The 21,534-nt window shown below is 34.9% G+C and overlaps 1 protein-coding gene across 2 annotated transcripts in view; it reads left to right on the forward strand.

Moving 5' to 3' along the window:
• Nucleotides 1-21,534, forward strand: part of LOC148066052 (seizure protein 6 homolog) — a 156,709-nt gene that overhangs the window by 86,256 nt on the left and 48,919 nt on the right. The window lies entirely within an intron of this gene.

Here is a 21,534-nt window from a genome sequence, read left to right on the forward strand (position 1 = left end):
AAATAAAAGACAGTCTAAGTCTAAGATATGACTAGCAAATTGCATGACTTGCAAAAAAGTGTATGTAGTATGACGTATGAGTATGAGTATTTTCACGTGTCTTAATGCTTATTTTTGTAGTAACAGAATCAAGTTTTAAAGGCTTAAAAATATATCCCATACTTTTCAAAATAAAGTAGGCGAGTCCTGTTCATTTTATTTATTACTTGAAACAACAAAATTCAATGTTAAAATGTGGCTCAAATGTTTGGCCCAGAGTAAACATTTTAACGCTGCTTTTTTAACCAATGAAACATTTTTTCCACAAAATATTTGTACCTGAATGACTCAGACTGGAAAATATTGTTGCTTTAATACATTTTTTACCTGGAAAAATTGGGATTTTTGTTGAAATATTTGCGATATGAAAGCCATCAAGTCAAGACTATTTCAAAATAAAATGGGCCAGTCCTGTTAATTTTATTTATTACTTGAAACAAGAAATTCAATGTTAAAATGTGGCTCAAATGTTTGGCCCAGAGTAAACATTTCAACACTGCTTTTTTAATCAATGAAACATTTTTTCCACAAAATATTTGTACCTCAATGAATCAGACTGGAAAGTATTGTTGCTTAAATACATTTTTTACCTGGAAAAATTGGGATTTTTGTTGAAATATTTGTGATATGAAAGCCATCAAGTCAAGACTATTTCAAAATATTTTGGACCCCTTGCGTGATTTCCAACACCTTTCTTTTACCACGGAGTTATTTATTTTTCCTTTGCTAACAAGAGTTTCTTCAACCAGTTGTCACATTTCCAAAACTCTTAACACAATTATCACAGCATCGGCCTTTTGTAGCCGAAAACCACTCACACATTGCATGCCGTGTTCGCGCGACGTGCAGTCAGTGAACACAATTCCAAAAAAAAAAATCAAAAACATGTTTTTAAACAGACCAAGCTATACCTCCCAACAGAATCATGCAATAGAAAAAACAATATTCCAATCCTTAGACTATGAAAACATTTGCTTTTGCAGGGATATCAGTTTAAAAAACAATATAGCTCATTTGGTGAAAAAATGTCGCCTAAACCCCAACAACCACTTTCTTATCTTGGCTTTTTGCTGTTTGTTTTTTTTCCTTCAAAGCATTCTAGTGTTTCACTCTTTTGTTCACTGTGAGCAACACCGTAAAAGATTGTCTGTTCCATCTTATTGTAAACTGTATTTCGACTGGACCTCCTGTAGTAAACAGAAAATCCTTTTTAATGGAATTCTTGTGTGAACAATACATATGGACAAACCAATACATTCCAATTATGAACAATGTTTTACATGTTTTGCATACATATACCCAAAAACTGAAACACAAACGTCTTTGCAGTTTTTGTATTGATATATTTGAAACGTGGTAGTTTTATTGACTGCATGTACACTGTAATACCCTGTAATTATTTGACAACATAATTTAATATTGTGTCAGATTTTCAGTGTTTTTATGAATTTAGTTTAGTAGTAAACTTACTAGTTGCTTTTTTTTTACGGTTGTGAACTTTGTTAATGTCTCTCGGATAATCAATAACTTATGATGGAGTATAAATATGCAACCGAAACAGTAATTTCTATGACAATGTTTATTTTACCTTTTTATACTTTTATACTAAAAATATACTCTGAATTCAAAGTAAAACTATGAAATTAGAAAGTTCGGGAAACGATTGTTGAATTGGATTTAATCTTAAATATTTGGTGGATGATAAGAAGTGATCTTTTATGATGGAGTATAAAGATGCAACCGAAACAGTCATTTCTATGAGAAAGTAGAAGATTTGGTAACAATGGTAACAATCAAAAATAATCCAGTGATAAAACCACGTTCTTATACTTTTATACTACAAATATACTCTGAATTCAAATCTTTGGTGATGATAAAAAGTGATCTTTTATGATGGAGTATAAAGATGCAACCAAAACAGTCATTTCTATGAAAAAGTAGAAGATTTGGTAACAATGGTAACAATCAAAAATAATCCAGTGATAAGACCATGTTCTTATACTTTTATACTACAAATATACTCTGAATTCAAATCTTTGGTGGATGATAAAAAGTTATCTTTTATGATGGAGTATAAAGATGCAACCGAAACAGTCATTTCTATGAGAAAGTAGAAGATTAGGTAACAATGGTAACAATCAAAAATAATCCAGTGATAAGACCACATTCTTATACTTTTATACTACAAATATACTCTGAATTCAAATCTTTGGTGGATGATAAAAAGTTATCTTTTATGATGGAGTATAAAGATGCAACCGAAACAGTAATTTCTATGAGAAAGTAGAAGATTTGGTAACAATGTTAACAATCAAAAATAATCCAGTGATAAGACCATGTTATTATACTTTTATACTACAAATATACTCTGAATTCAAATCTTTGGTGGATGATAAAAAGTGATCTTTTATGATGGAGTATAAAGATGCAACCGAAACAGTCATTTCTATGAGAAAGTAGAAGATTTGGTAACAATGGTAACAATCAAAAATAATCCAGTGATAAGACCATGTTCTTATACTTTTATACTACAAATATACTCTGAATTCAAATCTTTGGTGGATGATAAAAAGTTATCTTTTATGATGGAGTATAAAGATGCAACCGAAACAGTCATTTCTATGAGAAAGTAGAAGATTTGGTAACAATGGTAACAATCGACAATAATCCAGCGATAAAACCATGTTCTTATACTTTTATACTACAAATATACTCTGAATTCAAATCTTTGGTGGATGATAAAAAGTTATCTTTTATGATGGAGTATAAAGATGCAACCGAAACAGTCATTTCTATGAGAAAGTAGAAGATTTGGTAACAATGGTAACAATCAAAAATAATCCAGTGATAAGACCATGTTCTTATACTTTTATACTACAAATATACTCTTAATTCAAATCTTTGGTGGATGATAAAAAGTTATCTTTTATGATGGAGTATAAAGATGCAACCGAAACAGTCATTTCTATGAGAAAGTAGAAGATTTGGTAACAATGGTAACAATCGACAATAATCCAGCGATAAAACCATGTTCTTATACTACAAATATACTCTGAATTCAAAGTAAAACTATGAAATTAGAAAGTTCGGGAAATTATTGTTGAATTGGATTGTAATCCTAAATCTTTGGTAGATGATAAAAAAGTTTATGATGGAGTATAAAGATGCAACCGAAACAGTAATTTCTATGAGAAAGTAGAAGATTTGGTAACAATGGTAACAATCAAAAATAATCCAGTGATAAGACCATGTTCTTATACTTTTATACTACAAATATACTCTGAATTCAAATCTTTGGTGAATGATAAAAAGTTATCTTTTATGATGGAGTATAAAGATGCAACTGAAACAGTCATTTCTATGAGAAAGTAGAAGATTTGGTAACAATGGTAACAATCGACAATAATCCAGCGATAAGACCATGTTTTTATACTACAAATATACTCTGAATTCAAAGTAAAACTATGAAATTAGAAAGTTCGGGAAATTATTGTTGAATTGGATTGTAATCCTAAATCTTTGGTAGATGATAAAAAGTTTATGATGGAGTATAAAGATGCAACCGAAACAGTAATTTCTATGAGAAAGTAGAAGATTTGGTAACAATGGTAACAATCGACAATAATCCAGCGATAAGACCATGTTCTTATACTTTTATACTACAAATATATTCTGAATTCAAATCTTTGGTGGATGATAAAAAGTTATCTTTTATGATGGAGTATAAAGATGCAACCGAAACAATCATTTCTATGAGAAAGTAGAAGATTTGGTAACAATGGTAACAATCAAAAATAATCCAGTGATAAGACCATGTTCTTATACTTTTATACTACAAATATACTCTGAATTCAAATCTTTGGTCATGATAAAAAGGGATCTTTTATGATGGAGTATAAAGATGCAACCGAAACAGTCATTTCTATGAGAAAGTAGAAGATTTGGTAACAATGGTAACAATCAAAAATAATCCAGTGATAAGACCATGTTCTTATACTTTTATACTACAAATATACTCTGAATTCAAATCTTTGGTGGATGATAAAAAGTTATCTTTTATGATGGAGTATAAAGATGCAACCGAAACAGTCATTTCTATGAGAAAGTAGAAGATTTGGTAACAATGGTAACAATCAAAAATAATCCAGTGATAAGACCATGTTCTTATACTTTTATACTACAAATATATTCTGAATTCAAATCTTTGGTGGATGATAAAAAGTTATCTTTTATGATGGAGTATAAAGATGCAACTGAAACAGTCATTTCTATGAGAAAGTAGAAGATTTGGTAACAATGGTAACAATCGACAATAATCCAGCGATAAAACCATGTTCTTATACTACAAATATACTCTGAATTCAAAGTAAAACTATGAAATTAGAAAGTTCGGGAAATTATTGTTGAATTGGATTGTAATCCTAAATCTTTGGTAGATGATAAAAAGTTTATGATGGAGTATAAAGATGCAACCGAAACAGTAATTTCTATGAGAAGATTCTGTATTAATCTCTCCTTGTACAAGTAAAATGATTGGGAAGTCAAATATCTAACCTGACATTTGGAGTTTGTGTTAAGAGTTACAAAAAAGTATCTAAAGTTTTTGTTATTATGATTTGGCCAATACAACTGTGGCTATGTTTGTAAGCAAAAACGTTAAAAGTTAACTTTGTATAATTACATGAATGGTCCCACTCAGCGAATGAGTAATGGCATATGGTTGCAATATTAGCCGCTTTTGTGTGGGTTGATGCAAATGTAATGACAGTAAATAGGCTTCGGGCGAGTGGGTGGACGAGCGAGGGGGGGGATTATACCGGGGGGACCGGAGTCTGTCTCAGGTTAAATGTTTGTATGGCAAGTCTTTTCACAAAAGGTTATAAAAAATTAACTGTCAGTGCGCGTTCACTCGCACTTGCAGTTTCTCAAAACACCTCATTTACCAGCCGAGGGTTGAAAAAAAAACGCACGAGCTTTGTCTCGCTAACTCTGGAGGGCCGAGATAAGTCGTGATCGACTGTTTGCGCCAGTGTTTTCTCTGCTGCCTCTCTGGAAGTTGAGGCTATTTTCAACAACTCGCCAAAAAACAAACACTTATAAGTGTTCACTTATGCAAGGTTTTGAGTGTAAAGTGTACACACTAAATACTGTGTGTATTTTATTTATTTATATAGTTTATTACATTGACTATAAATTTAAATTTGAGTATGATTTTTTATTTGTTTGTTTTTTTGAGAGAGAGGCTTTTTCTGAGTGTGTCTGTGTGTGCATGTGTTTGTGAGTGTGCATTTATTATAGTGCATTTGTGTGTCTGATTTGTGTGTGCATGTGTGTCTGAGTGTGCGTTTTTTATTATAGTGCGTTTGTGTGTCTGATTTGTGTGTGTGAGCGTGTGTTCATTATAGTGTGTTTGTGTGTCTGATTTGTGTGTGCATGTGTGTCTGAGTGTGCGTTTTTTATTATAGTGCGTTTGTGTGTCTGATTTGTGTGTGAGTGTGCGTTCATTAGAGTGTGTTTGTGTGTCTGATTTGTGTGTGCGTGTGTGTGTGAGTGTGCGTTTATTATAGTGCGTTTGTGTGTCTGATTTGTGTGTGCACGTGAGAGTGTGTGCATGTGTGTGTGAGTTTTTTATAGTGCATTTGTGTGTCTAATTTGTGTGTGCGCCTGAGAGTGTTTGTTTGTGTATGTGTAAGCAAAAGTATGTTTATGTATGTAAATGAATATGTAAGTGTTATGGTGTGTGTTTTTTAGTGCATGTGTTAATGATATTGTGTGTGCATTTATTCTAGTGTGTGTGAGAGTGTGTATTTGTAAATGTGTAACTATGATCTTGTGTGTACATGTAATCAATAGTCTTTTTTTGTGTTTGAGTGAAAATCCAATTGTGATAGTGTGTGTGTGTTTGTTTGTGAGTGTATATCTGATTGTGTGTTTATTATAGTGTGTGTGTTAGTGTGTGTGTAGGTTTGTGTGTGTGTATATTATAGTTTGGGTGTGTGCATGTTTAAAACAGTTTATGTATGTTTAACAGAGTGTCAACATGTGTGTGTATGCGTGCATTTATTATAGTGTGTGTAAGTCAGTATCAAATGTGAATAAGTGTGTAAATGTATAGGTGTTTTGTGCTTGTGTTTATTTATTAGTGTGTGTGTGTGTTATTGTGTTTAGTATAGTGTTTATGTGTGTGTATGCTTCTGTCTTAATTATAGTGTGTTTGTGTGCGTTAATTATAGGTTGCATGTTTATGTGTGTGTTTATTATAGTGTGTGTAACCGAGTATCAAATGTGTGTTTTAGTGCATGAATGAGAGTGTAAATGTATTAGTGTGTGTTTGTGTTAACGAGTGTCGGTGTGTTTATTAGTGTGTGTGTTATTCTGTTTATTATAGTGTTTGTGAGTGTGTGTGTGTGTGCTTGCGTCTTAATTACAGTGTGTGCGTTAATTATAGGTTGCATGTTTGTGTGCGTGTTAATTATAGAGTGTGTATGTATGCAGGCTCCGTCCAAACAAATGTACGTGAAACAGTTTCTACCGATCGAGGAGGTAAAATAAAGGTGAGTTGTCAAGTTACTTAGTTAGTTAACCACGGCCTGTCATTGAACCTCTCCCTTAACATATGGACCGGTCCCTTCGCTTCGGTGTGTAAATGAAGCGTCACTTATTATAATTGGACACCATTTGTTCCGTACAAACAAGGAGCACCTGAACGCAGCACAGGGCTGTCGTCTCAACTCTGTTTGCGCTTGGATGAATCAGAACCGGAGAAGATGGAGGACAAAAGGTGCACGAAAAAGAAAACGTTTTGTCTTATAAAGTAATTATTAAACATGACATTATATATCTTTGATTATCATTGGTCCGTTTAAGCATTTATTTTCGTGGTCAAGCTCTTGTTTAATAGACTAAAACACTTGTATATACTATACTATACTATGTATACACAACAAATCCCGCTGTTGTTCTTACATCACTTGCAAATAAATCTGATTCTGATGTATATTTTGTCACTTTAAAAAACAATTTTTCATTTTAAATTTCTAAAAAACATTTGGTAATTAAGCGTATGACTTCGTTTCATTTTGTGTTAGGTCATAAATATACAAAATACTTCTTATTTAATATGCATTAAATCAATATAATTAGAGTAAATGGGTTATATTTCTGGATTTAGGAGTTGAAAATCTTCAGCAAGTTTCTTAATGACTTAGTAACTTGCTTAATTTTTGAAATATGATTGATCATAAGTACATCAGGTGAAGGTATACGATATGTTTATTTCTCCGGGTCAAAGGTGACAACCCTATCGTTTTATTTTACGAGATTGCAAATAAAAGATTCCAAATTTAAATTTGATTAATTTGAGACGTAAAATAGTAACGGTCAACAATAATCCAGTGATAAGACCATGTACTTATACTCTTTTACTGCAAATATACTCTTAATTTATAGTAAAACTATGAAATTAGAAAGTTCAGAAAATTGTTGTTTAATTGGATTATAATCTTTAATCTATGGTAGATGATAAAAAGTTATCTTAAAGGACAAATCTTTATTTTAGAACAGGGGATTCTGGTGCAACTACAATGTCTGTAATTCTCCGTTTCGCCGTTGCCAATTGTTTAGATAAATGTTTATGTTGATTTTACCTTCTTGGAAACAAAACATCATCTCAGTACTTAAGCCTTATAAAAGAAATGTTAGTTCAGTATTTTTAAATGTCCAGTACGTCTTTCCTCAAAGTCTGGTTGCTTTGCAGGAGGTTGAAAATAAATCAGTAGAAAATGTCTGCACTCAGTCTCGCCCGTCGGAGCCCTTTGCCACTGCCACGGCGTATAATGCATCGCCCCATCTGCTGATTGTGGCTACATTACCAGTGCAGAGGAACGGCACAGATATCAGGGCGGCTGATGTAACCGAGCATTTCAGAGCCCGGGAAATTGCGTTTTAACAATGTTTCTACCATTGCGGGGTTGAATGAAACTATTGCGATGTCAGGCGAAAGAGCAGATTTTTCTCTTGGTTTTTCGCAAAATGGACTTTTCATTTTGATATAAATGACAAAATGGAAATACGTCGCATTTGCTAAGTAGTTTATTTTTAGACATAGTTCGATTTATACCAGTCAGTTTTCTAGAATCATTATTTTTGTCTCTCGTTTTCAAAATTGAAAACGAAAAATAGTTGCCATGATGCACGTTAATGGAAGTAGATCATCAGAATATTGAATGGTTGAATTTAACATTTTTATATTTTGGAAATTTGTTAGCCATCTAATTTTATTTTTTTTATACATTGTTGAGATTGTTTTTATTAAATAACTTGAATATTTAAAGGTTAAATATATTTTTTATTGATGATTAAATACAATAATCAGAATATTTGAAGGTTGAATTTGTTTTTTATTAAATAATTCGAATATTTTAAGGTTTAACATATTTTTTATTGATGATTTAATACAATAATCACAATATTGAAAGGTTGAATTTGTTTTTATGGAATAATTCAATTAAAAAAAATGTACACATAAAGTTTGACATTCTAATTCTAAGTATTTATGAATAAATCTTCTAGTCTCAATATTTTTAAATTCATAGCCGTTTCAATTCAATATTAAAACATCCGAAGACTTTAAAATTAATTACAAATGCTGTACAACGGTGCCATCAGACAAAAGAGTATCAAGCTTCTTGAACTTTCAGCCAATCACGCGACATGTAGACGATCAGGTGAGAACATCAAAAGCACTGGCGCAACAAAATTTTGGTAATTTTCCTTTAAAAACTTTGTCTTAACGTCTTGATTTTAAATATATCTTACATCACATCTCGTGATCAGTCTATGGTATCCGATGAAGGGGGGAACCATGAGAAAAGACTTAAGGTATAAAAAAAAAAACCTGAGTTCATAATACAAATTTCATTTTATGGTTTAAAGAAGGGTATCATGAGCATTTGTATCGTATTGTAAACCAACTTTGTGTTGCTAATCAATGGGTCACTCAGTATCAAAAAAACGTTACCCTAACGGACACAGACGAAAACATGACGTACTTTCCATTTTTAAATCAAATATATATATATTCCATATCCATCTGTTGCATGTGGAGAAGATATCAAGGAGTTGTTTGAGATGGTATTAGTGGACTTTGGACAGACTTGAGAGTTTGAACCCGGATCAAGTTAATACATTCCCTCTCATTGTTATCAGCGTCGCACAGGCCGCGGCGTGTTGTCCGTTTTCCGACGCCCGCATCCCAGCATCAGTGTGAGATTATTATTTTTCTTCATATACGGACACCGCATCCTGAACCGGAGAAGTACGTGGGAAGCGCCCGGCGGACTATTTGATTTATATCAGGGGTCAGGAGACCAGACGTGGGCCAATTTCTCTCTCCGCCACAAAGGCTGATTGGGCGAGTGTTTCCATTTTCTGACAGGTTTAAGGCAACATCATTCAAGAAGATGGCTGGGATGGATTTTTAGGTCAATACAGTATATCTCATTTCTTCCTCGTCTCCGGTCCTCTTGAAAGTGTTTTATTTTGGGGTGTTTTCGAGGGAAGAATCTTTTAAATTAAGCCAGAAAAGTGACAGTTTTTGAGTCGAGAGAAATATTCCTATTTGAGCAAAGGTTACTCTGTGCCAGTGTTTGAACGACAGTTCAGGAACTAGTTGGTATTTTGGAAGAACATGAACTGAAATTAGTGTATTTTGTCTGATGACCGTGTTTATTCTGGTGTCTGTAAATGTTACACACTCTCTCCATTCATCTTCGTCCTGTAGGTTGGCCAGGTTTCTATGACAACCAGCTGAAACACATTATAAACAGGTCTTATTTTATCCTGGAAAAACAACAAATCTGGCAACACCAGCCACCAGTCTCGGACAAGCGCTTATGTTATCAAAAAACAGCAGCACAGTGCGGCCACGGTGTAAGTACCGGAACCATCAGTAAATTCTGATCCACAGACCTAAGAGCCCAAGCTGGGGTGTAAGGCTGGATCAGGATGTGAGGATGAGTCTGACCATGAATAGATCTGAAAGTAATAACCAGAATTTTAAAATGGATCCTGAAAGAAACTGGCAGCCAATGCAGAGTTTTAAGAATCTGGGAAATGTGAGTTCTTCTACTAGAGCCGGTCAGAATTCTTGCTGCTGATTGGCTGAAACTGTTTTGCTAATGATAAGGCACTCTAAACTGTACAATGCAATATAAACAGTCCAGTGACGAACAAAGATTACCAAATAATTAGCTTTCAAAAATGAAGAAATGTCAGAATATTTCCATTTCAATAACTCATTCTACCTGATTTTAATTAATTATTAAATGTATATATTACCACTTTAATGTTACAATTAGGAACATAAAGCCCTTATGTTAAGGGAGAAAAAAAATCACAATAAATATCGTAAGAAGAAGAAAAATGTTTGTTACCAGCAATGCTAAAAGAACAAAGGGTTTTTTTTGTTGTGTTGTGGATACATTATTAAAATGGAACAAATTAAATCAAAATAAAATAAGTGACTTGTACATGAAAAGTGGTCATATATACATTAAATAATTATTTTAGACAACTGAGCTCTAGTCGCTATATTAAAATGAACATATGTTCTTGCCTATGACTCTAAAAATGACATATATGGTTAAACTAATACAAATACCAGGTTTGGGTTCAAACAAAGACAAGGATTTGATTTTATGTGTCACTCAAAGGTGAGTCCAAGGGTAACAAAAGGCCAGGATTTAAGGTTGCAAAAAGACAAGGTTAAGGGTAATAAAATAAGTAGGGTACTCAAAAAGACAAGGGGTAAGGAAGTTTAACTTAAATAAAAGACAAGTTTTAGGGATGTTCAAAGGTGAGTCTGCAAAAAGACAGTTTTGAGATGTAAAAACTCTGAATTTTAGGTATCAAAAGGACTTTGTTTGGGCCCACAAAAAGACTAGGTTCAGAGTTGCTCAAGGACAAAATCTGGCATTGAATTAAGACAAGTTTCAGGGTCACTTAAAGATGAGCCTCAGGACGATGTTTAAGGTTACAAAAAGACAAAGTTTAGGGACGCAAAACGACCAAAATGAAGGTATCAAATTTAAGATAGCAATAAGACTAGGTATTCAGGGAGTTCAAGGGGGTTCAGGAGAAGAGGTTCAGAGTTGCCAAAGCACAAAATCTGGAATTGAATTAAGACAAGTTTCAGGGTTACTCAATGATGAGATCGGGGTCACTAAAAGATGAGGTTTAAGGTTGAAAAAAGAAAAAGTTTAGGGACGCAAAACGACCAAAATAAAGGTATCAAATTTAAGATAGCAATAAGACTAGGTATTCAACTAGGTATGCATTCGTACAAGGTCTAGGGATGGACATAGAGAAGCTCTACAGGCTCATAAAGACGTGGTCACACGGAGATATGGTACACGGTTACACAAATTCAAGGTTTGAGGACACACAAAGACAAGGTGCCGTCGAAGACTCTCAGCTCGTCAGTGGATTAGCGATGACGGTCGGAGTTTTGCACGTAGAATAATCGGCGACTGCGGCTCATTTTCCTTCCGAGATTACTCTGAAAATAATCCCAACCCTGAGTAGAAAATGAGTTGTTAGGGGTTTCTGTGTTCCGATGAACCGACCCCTCCCCAGCCTCGTACGTGGTGGTGGAATGAAGGACAGACACATTGATGAGTTTAAGAAAAATGCTCGTTTAGTGAATTATGCAAAAGTCAGAGACAAACTTACGTGAACACGGGCGCTAGCAAGCAGAGAGATCTATCGCAGACGTCTTCGAATGCCAGAACGCAAAGATCCGACAAAATGGTGGATCTTTATAGTAGAATATTCAGGTTAACGCCTCTAGTCAAATGTGAATGTAGGATTGGTCAGTAACTCTAAACACTTGATTCTAAGATGGCCGTCGCACGTGATCGTAGTGGAAACTTACTGAAAGTTGTTGTCCTCTCCAGAGAATCGGTTCCCAGCGAATTGCTGGACTGTTGTGTCTTTCAGTGTGAGTTCTCAAACAGGTTCACACTGACTTCTTGGAATCTGGGATTGTTTAATCTTTCTGTGTGTGTGAGGGTTTGTGACCTCGGCCTTGTGTTGCAGTCAGTGAATGCAATGCAAAAATAGGATTATTTAATATGAATTAAATATGTTAGATTATCAGTTAATCAAGTGACTATTTGAAATGTGTGTTAAATCTAGATGATTGATTACAGTAAAGTTGTCATTTCCTTACAAGTGAATTTCGAACTATCACTTTAAGATAAAGAAAGCCAATGGAAAATAGACTATTTAGGTTTTTTTTTTGTTCTTTCGGCTACCCAAGGCGCAACTATATCAACCTCATTCCTTCTTTTTTTTTAAGCATGTTTTTGACAGGTTTTTCCAGACAAAGCCAGTGCAATTCCCTCGAAACCGGAATATCCGGCAAACTCAAGTCTGCATTTCCCCCCCGTTAATTACATTGAAGGTGAGCATGAAGCATCGACGTAGCGGCTCATCAGTAAAGAGCTCCTTGAAGAATTGAGATGTTACAGAGGATGCCAATTGTTTATAGCTAACCCCGGCTGGAGGGTTAACGATCGGCGCTTCACGCCGCCTCACGACCATGCTCCTCTGACTCCAATCAATGGGCATGTTAATAAGCAGCACCAATACTTGACACGCCGCCTTCTCGCCGCGCCGCTTGAATTGCCGTATTGATCGCCGTACTCATTTTAATTCCGCTTTTTTTCTTTTTTTTTTCTTTACAAAAAAGGGAGCCACATGGCATTGACCCTGACCGGGCGAGGATGACGAGGAGGGAATTTGTTTTGTTGATGTTTTATTGACTGCTGGTGCCTCGGATTCAAAAAATAATGTTGTACAGGGTCTGCTCTTGTTAATCCCCCCCCCCTTAGTAAAAAATGTGTCAATCGAAAGGGAAAAAAAGTGTGTATTTTCAGTTGATGAATATCACTCAGCTTGAGTTATTTGTGAGGAAAAAAAAAAAAGGTAGGTTCGTCGAGCTCATGATGAGGACGGACTCGAAAACCTCTTATCCAGTGTAACACCAGTGAAAAACACAAAGATAAGCCTCTTTACAAAGAATAAATCAATTATAAGCTGACCACGAAGACTCTTCCTTTATCCATTAACAAGAAAGCAACCATAATAAAATCGATTTTTAGAAAGGAAGCGTAATTATGTAACCCTTTTGTTGATCTAATTATTTTAATTGTATTGAAAAATAAATCCCATTTGATTCATTAGCTTTTGAAAATTGGTTTCCCAGCATGCATTGATCCACTAGTCTACTGTTTGTATGATATTATTTCTACAAAATCTTCTGTGGGTGAAGGTAATCTTATTTTTTTTTTTGCATTACAAGTTAATGTACCTGCTCTCTTGGTTGATTCAGCTTAGAAGTTACTAAAATAATCCGAAAAACTGGTACCCAAACTGGATCTTCCTGCTACAAAATGTTCAAATTTTACTTAAAACCAGGAAAAAGTACTGAAAGCGCTTTGCAAATTGTAATTTAATTCTAATTTAATGTGTGTTTAAAATTCCACCCCCCAGAAATAAGTAACTTAAACACAAAAAGGACATGATATTAGAGCTGGGTATCGACCAAAACTTACTGAAACGCATAGGTATAACCGATTTTTGATACCCAAAGGTGTTTAAAACTTGACAATGTGTGGATATATCAGAAGAAAAAGTGAAAAGTGACTGACAAGTTCTAGTTTTTTTTTTCACTAGTAGTAGTGTAGTTTCGTGAGAAAATAGTTTGGAATGGAAATTTACAAAAGTAGAAAAAATAAGCTTGAACTTTGTACTGTGTGTAATTTCATTTTCTTTCCGTGTAAGAATTGATGTTGTAGAAGCGTGTTCAGGAACCATCAGTAGATCCTGATCCACAGACCTAAGAGCCCGAGTTGGGGTGTAAGGCTGGATCAGATCAATGATGGAAGGAGTTTTAAGGATCAGGGAAATGTGAGTTCTCCTACTAGAGCGGGTCAGAATTCTCGATGCAGAAATTTGTATTAACTGCAGGCGAGACAGCTCATTCTTGTTTAGACATGAAAAACTAACGCATTGATTATAATCTCCAGATTGTGTTGTGACACCATTTTCCTAAATATAGAGTTTTTTCTCAGTTAAGGAAACAGGTCAGTTTTCTGCAGCGTTGAACTAGAGACATGTCTTTGTCAAATACAACACCCAGGTTTCTCAGGCTCAGAAACAAATCCTTTCCACGTGTACAGCACTCAAGGTTTTACCAGGTGCGTCTATGGGTTCAATTTCATCTCCTTCTCTAAGCTACAGACCACCATACGTGCCACAATCTTAGTAAATCATCTACTTTCCCAGGTTAAGCCCTCACACATAAATCTAGATTGCACTCCCAAATCAGTACACATGGTCCTAAAGTCATAAATTACACCAAAAATCATCTCTGCTTAGGATCATTTTCAGAGTAGATATTTCCTCTATAGTTTTTTTTTTTTTTTACCTCTTGAGAACACAAAGGTGTTCCAAAAATACTCTTATCTCTTGGCTCTGGCCCAGAGCCTTCATCTAGTTTAGCATGAAACGCCTCTCGGAGGAGATGTTCTGGGTCGCAGCTGGTTTTCCCATGATGCTGATGTAACCATCATCTTGTCCTTTTGTTAAAAGCTTTCGTAAAATGATTGAATTTGGGATTATTTAAGCATTTCATTATGACCACGGAAAAACGTCTCACGATTCAACTCTCTGCGGTCAGACGAGGTCGTATTAACCCATGAATTATTGAAGCCCTTAGTTATAGTTAGTGAAAATGATAGTAAAAGTAAAATAATGTACTATTGTATTGTGGTCCTCACAATGCTCTGAACAATTTTGAACAATTTTGAGAGGAAATATGTCGCATTTGCTAAGTAGTTTATTTTTCGACATAGTTAGATTTATACCAGTCAGTTTTCTAGAACCATTTTTTTTGTCTTTATTGATGATTTAATACAATAATCACAATATTGAAAGGTTGAATTTGTTTTTTATGGAATAATTCAATTAAAAAAAAAAATTACACATAAAGTTTGACATTCTAATTCTAAGTATTTATGAATAAATCTTCTAGTCTCAATATTTTTTAAATTCATAGCCGTAAAATGATTGAATTTGGGATTATTTAAGCATTTAATTATAACCACGTGTTTCGGAAAAACGTCTCACGATTCAACTCTCTGCGGTCAGACGAGATCGTATTAACCCATGAATTATTGAAGCCCTTAGTTATAGTTAGTGAAATTGATAGTAAAAGTAATATTAATGTACTATTGTATTGTGGTCCTCACAATGCTCTGAACAATTTTGAACATAAACCTACCAGTGTTTTATTATTTATCACGCCCAAAACTCAAGATATATTATTTAAAAGATGTTGCTTTGTCTCTTTTGACAAAGTTGCAAGTGACACCTTAACTTTTAGGCTCAGAAAAATAAACATTTGTTTTAGTTTTATTACAGTTAAAATCGTTTGTATTACATTAATAATCAAATGTTTAAATAGTTACCAACTATTTCTGCAAGTCTTGGTCAAGTAGAAGAAGATTTCTTTTTTTTGGGGGGGGGGGTAGATTGGGGGAGGAAGTCAGAAGACAAATGAAAAACATAGTCCTCCAGAAGAAACCTGTGCCTGTGACAGAGAAATCGAGGCCAAAACAAGATTGCAGCCTTTAATCAAGTCGAGACGAGGCAGAAGGAAACCTCACCGTGTCGTGCCTTGGGGGGGCGGCGGCGGGGGGGGGGGAGTCAGGTAGGACATAAAGACGGCCGGATTGATCTTGATGAGCTTTTTAGGGTGTCGAGGATTCCGCCGAGATGAGTTTTCTTGGGGGCCCAAGTCATCTCGTAGCGAGAAGCTTTCAGGTGACACTAATTGCTCGTGTGGAGGAGCAAGCTGTCATAATGGGAGAGCGCTCGGCTGGTGGAGGCATGTTCTCGCTCCTGGCTCTTCACGGCGAGAGACGCTGCAAGGGGGGAGATTGTGAGGAAGAAGCCGTGAGTAAGGCTTGAACGTTAATCGACACGGAAATCGGACGCCGCGGCTCGCGATGTGACATCGTGACGTCGTAGGTGGTCCACCGGATATGTTCGTCGTCGCACATCAAGAAATGTCGTGAATACGAAGAGTGTGTATTTGTAAGGATCTGGCGATACGATATATATATCTCCATACAGCGGCAACGATCTGATGTATTGTGATAACAAGGATATGTTCGTAGTATTGTTGAAGACTTGAATCTGGTGTCGAGGAATCTGACGAAGTCGTAACTGTTTTCATCTGTTTTGAAAGCTTTAAAAGCTGCTGGAGTCGACTGTATCCTCTCGTCCTGAGTCATTGACGGGATATTGCGTGATTTCATTGTTACTTTAGATGCGATGGACGTAATGACTGCTGCCATCTAGCGGCCGGAAAAATGGAATTGATATACAAAAATTAACAAACTCTTTGAATATTTGCATGACAATTGTAACATATATAAACAAAAGTAAAATACGGTTTGAAAGCCAAAATAAAAAATAAATCTCAAGAATCATAAAAGAATATTAATGTATAATTAAGTCTACTGATGTTTTATCACACTTAAAAATACAGTGATTCCTCATTTATTGTTGCGGTTTATGTTCTGATCTAAAATCCGAGAAATAGTTTAATTTAATTCAATTAAAGTCAAAAACGTGCACCATTTAAATGTATGTTCAGGCCTCATAACCCCTATGTGTACCCTTTATAACTCTTTCCCACAGTGTCATTAACATGTTCCACATTCTCACACACTTTATAGACACAAGTCCAATAACATGACATTCCTAGTGATTATTCACAACGTCATATATATCTCTATTATTACCTCTGATCATGCCTCTGTACTCTTGTTTGCCTCCATTTTTAGATACTGAACAAATGTTTAATTTATTTAGCAGTTGTATTCGGGGGATTACAGAGAAAGTGTCATGAGACCGAGCGACTGAATAATTGGCTGACTTGAAAGATGTGATTTAAGGGGTAAAGGGGAAGGAGAGAGTTGTTGTTGTTGTGTTGTAGCATGAGCCTTCAGCAGTAATAAAAACAATGAAGTAATAAAAACTACAAACCAACTTGTAGCCTTGTCAGCCTGGAACGCTACAATGAATTTAAAGGGCAACTAATGTGTTGATTTAAGTGTGTCTTAAATAGATCTTGGACTCTATTGTATCATCAGTATGTGTCTTTTCATTGAAATATTTACATTAGAAAATGTGCTTAAGCCCAGCCCACAAAAAAAAACGTTGTTCTTCTGGGGAATACATTTGGTCAAGCATCGAATTCCCACCTCCAAGGGACTCGTCGTATAAACAAAGCGGGCGTAATTACAGCTGGCTGGAGGGGGAGTGAATACCACTATTTTGCACAATGTACTCCGTTCTTGTAACCTCTCATTCGTCCAGATTTCAGAAGGGGGAGAACTTTATAAAGTAACTTTCAACATTTTAATGATGAGGGACTTCATCTTGGGGAGGAAGACTTCACCATTTAAAACTTGTGTTGCCCTTTAAATAAACTGTATGCAAAACAAATAGATACAGTAAAAGATAGATAGGTTTAAACGTAAAGGTGAACCTCATAATGCGAGCGACCACAGCAGTTAACTCTCCACATGAATAGATAAAATTATACAAAACGTTGGCTAAAATATTCCACGCTGGGAGCAGCAAAAAAAAATAAAAAAGGCCACAAGATTCAAAGCCAACACGATTATTAAACCAAAACATGTCTAAACATATAGTGTCGTTTCTATGATTGTGTGTGTAGTGAATAGCGATGACGGGCGAGAGAGTCCTTTAACCAGACATTGGCCCGTGGAAGATTCTCATTAACATTCCACATGGCCGTGATGGGAAGGATCCATTGTTTCAGTCAGCAGGAGAGAAAAAAAAAAACAAGAATCGGCCTTGGCTGTTTTATATAGAGGTGAATGTTCAATTAAGATAACGTTTTTTTCAAATAATGAGCACAGGGATAAGTCTGTTTGTGTGTGTATTTATCAAGAGATGCAGGGTAAAAAAAAAAAAATAGCAAGCGAGCGCAGAGGGCTTACTCACTGTACGATTTAGAAATGTGAGCTGGAGATAGCGGGAGATGATGTACGTACACACGAAGGTTGTGTGCGATGTATAGGCCAGCGGGTTTTTATCATAGTAATGAGGACACTGCAGCTGGTGAGTCCAATAGCTGTTGATTTATTGCCCCCAGCAGCCGGGTCATTTCATTTCCACACGTAGTCGTTCTGATTACATTCTGCTCATTTCTGCGCCGGCGATGGCTCCTGCGAGTCGGTGTAAATGCTCATCGCGGCCGGCGTCACCAGATGTTTCCGGCGCTAAATTAGAAGCGAGTGTCAGAGCCTGTGTACTAACCGACGCCGCGATAAATCTCGCCGATTGTGTTTCAGCCGCCAAGTTCGGGAAATCGTCGGACATCTGTCGGCGCCGAAACCCTATGTGTCCATTACCAAACATACCGAAGTGAATTCCGTTAGTAAGTTAAACAAACGTCCGTCGTTCAATCAACGGATGATGTCTCTGGATGCGACAATGATACTTAACATCAGTGTAACCATTCAGCAAACATCTATATTTCTATACGATGTATTTATCGCTTTTTCCTAATTTTACTTAACTATAGATATTTAAGAATTATTAAAGCATTTGAAAACCAACTTGGTTGTGGACAAATCATTTTCGAAATGTCTGATTTATTTATTTTAATAAGTATTTTTATTTAGTCTAAAATATCTCAAGATACTCATTTTACTAAGCACATTTTTGTAGCAAATCGTCTTCAAAATTACCGTTGTGTTCTGTTTAAGCAACTATATTTTTAAGTCTTTTTTTTTACCAAGTTTTACCAATATGCAAAATCTAAACTATCAAAAATATTATTGTTGTATGGCAGCGCTATTATTATTTCTAATGCAACCTAATCAAACTCTCTATTCAGTATTCAGCCAACCAGTAGGGGGCGCCACATGGTTCAAAATGCCTTTAAAGAAATTGTTTAGAATTTTGAATAAACAGCTGAAAGTTGCACTTTTCAATAGCATTTTTATTCAGTTGGTTCTTGATCAGATCATTTATAATTTACGATCAATAATCATGATAACCGTATCATTCGAAAATAATCCAATACAATTTTGTACACAAAAGTGAAGCAACACATTCTTCAAATATAAACGTCCATAGCCAAGTTACTTTTCTTACTTACTACTACTATTACTACTTACTTTACTTTCCTGCCGCTGATGATATAACTTGACAAAAAATTCAAACCTTATACAAAACCTTTGGAACAGCAGTCGCTGTGTTTAAGGTAAGGTAAGGTAAAACTTTGTTTACAATACATATTTACAATAGATACATATAACATAAAATAACAATAAAAATATAAATTTTCAATAATGTTCCGTCAATGTTTTTAAATAAATAAACAACCTTTATGCAAATATATAAAACAATGGCTAATTTATCGGGAGATGAAGAAAAACTATTTCCAAAAAAATTAGCTTTAAAAAGTGCTAGAGTCAAGTGTATCCTCTCGTCCTGAGTCATTGACAGGACGTTGTGTGATTTAATTACTTTAGATGCTTTGGACCTAATGACTGCTGCTATCTAGCGGCCGGAAAATTAAATAACCACACAACAATGAACAAACAATTTGAATAATTGCATTATAATTGTAAAATAAAATAATATTTTTTTCATATACAGACACTTTATGGAAATATTCTAAACTAAAAACAAAATAAAATACGAGTTGGAAGCCAAAATAAGAAAAATTCAAAGAGACAGCAAGTAATAATAGAAAAAAAATCGATACAGAATCATAAAAAATGTATACATTTATATTTTAATCTATAGATATTTAATCACACCCCTTATGAATACAGTGATTTCTTGTATGTTGTGGGGGTTTACATTCTGAACCAGAAATATATTAAACTTTCAATGGCTAATTTATCGGGAAATGAATATACTTTTTTTATTTTTTTGCAAGCACTATTTAGGCTTTAGATCCATACAAAAAAAATACATATTTTACAAAATTCTATATAGGAAATCGCTTATACTTGTGTTGTACTTTAACAAGATGTCTTATATGTCTGGATTGTGCTATTATACAAAATAATGTTATTTTTAAATGAATAAGGATTTATGTTTGTGTATACAACACTATGAATTTAATTTAACACATGAGGGAACACCAAGTAATTTGTGGACGGATAAATATATATTTAACAATAAAGGACGGACTTGCATGGACTTACAAGTGACTGGTGTAGAACAAGAAAACAGGATTGATATCAATGATGCATAAATGGCAAACTCTGACAACGTTGTTGTGTGCGATGATGTTTGCCAGGTTAGCCGATGACTGAGTGAGCGAGTATGGGGAGAAATGTTCGGCGGATCAGTGTGACGCCTTCTGACATGTTCAATAATTCATAACTGAGGGTAGACATCTGTTGCTGGCCGTTCTGACATGTTCCGCAGAGATGACAGATGACCGAGCCCTCGGGGGCCAAACTATCTATCAGCATGAACGTCTCTGTCCACTCTCTGCTCGCCTGTCCTTCAAAAAACCCGGCCCCGTATATTTAAATCAAATTGCCTTATATTCCAAATCTGTCCGCCTCAATTTGGGGGAAAATTGTGTCTCGGTAATTAACCTTTTTTTTTTTTTGGGCTCTGTCATTGAGAGTTTTCTGAAAAATACATGGTAAAGATAAGTGGAGCTCGATTTGCACAAGTTAACCGACAAAAATAAAACGTTTACTCTGAGTTTATACTTCAGAAACTGCAGTAAAATTAAACCTGATTGCTCGTGATGATGTGCGATCGCGTCACAGCCTACTCCCATCAGTGGCATTGTGTGTCTGATTGGATGACTTTGTGTACTTGATGTTAGTCATTTGAAGAAAAGCGTCTGCTAAATGCGTGAATGTAAATCGGAAGAAAAACAACTGTCAGTACAGAAATGTTAGGGAAATTGGATTCAAAACCCACAGTTTGAACTTTGTTTCCCTGTTATATTTAAGAAAAAATAAGAATGTGAAAAATTTGAATGGTTTTCTGTCTTTTTCTGGTAGCCTTTCTGACTTTCCACAAAAGAAAATTGACAATGATCCTCTCAATTATCATAAGACCAAGACCTTTTGCGATACTTCTAGTAATATCAGAACATATATATATATATATATATATATATAAATTAAGAAAGAAAAACTGAAAAAAGCACATGTTGCACTATGGTGATAATGAATATTACCACCATATCACGCACACTATACTTTCTATATATTTATAATGATTATAATAACATATTTTAAAGGCTATTTTATTGGAGCATTTTTGTTTAATAAAGGTGAATCTTTATTCCATAAAAAGCAACATTCTGGAATGTTTGTGTTCACTAAAAATGCTTGAAACTTGCAC

Source organism: Callionymus lyra, chromosome 14, assembly GCF_982586985.1.
Source record: "Callionymus lyra chromosome 14, fCalLyr1.hap1.1, whole genome shotgun sequence".
Lineage (NCBI taxonomy): Eukaryota > Metazoa > Chordata > Actinopteri > Syngnathiformes > Callionymidae > Callionymus > Callionymus lyra.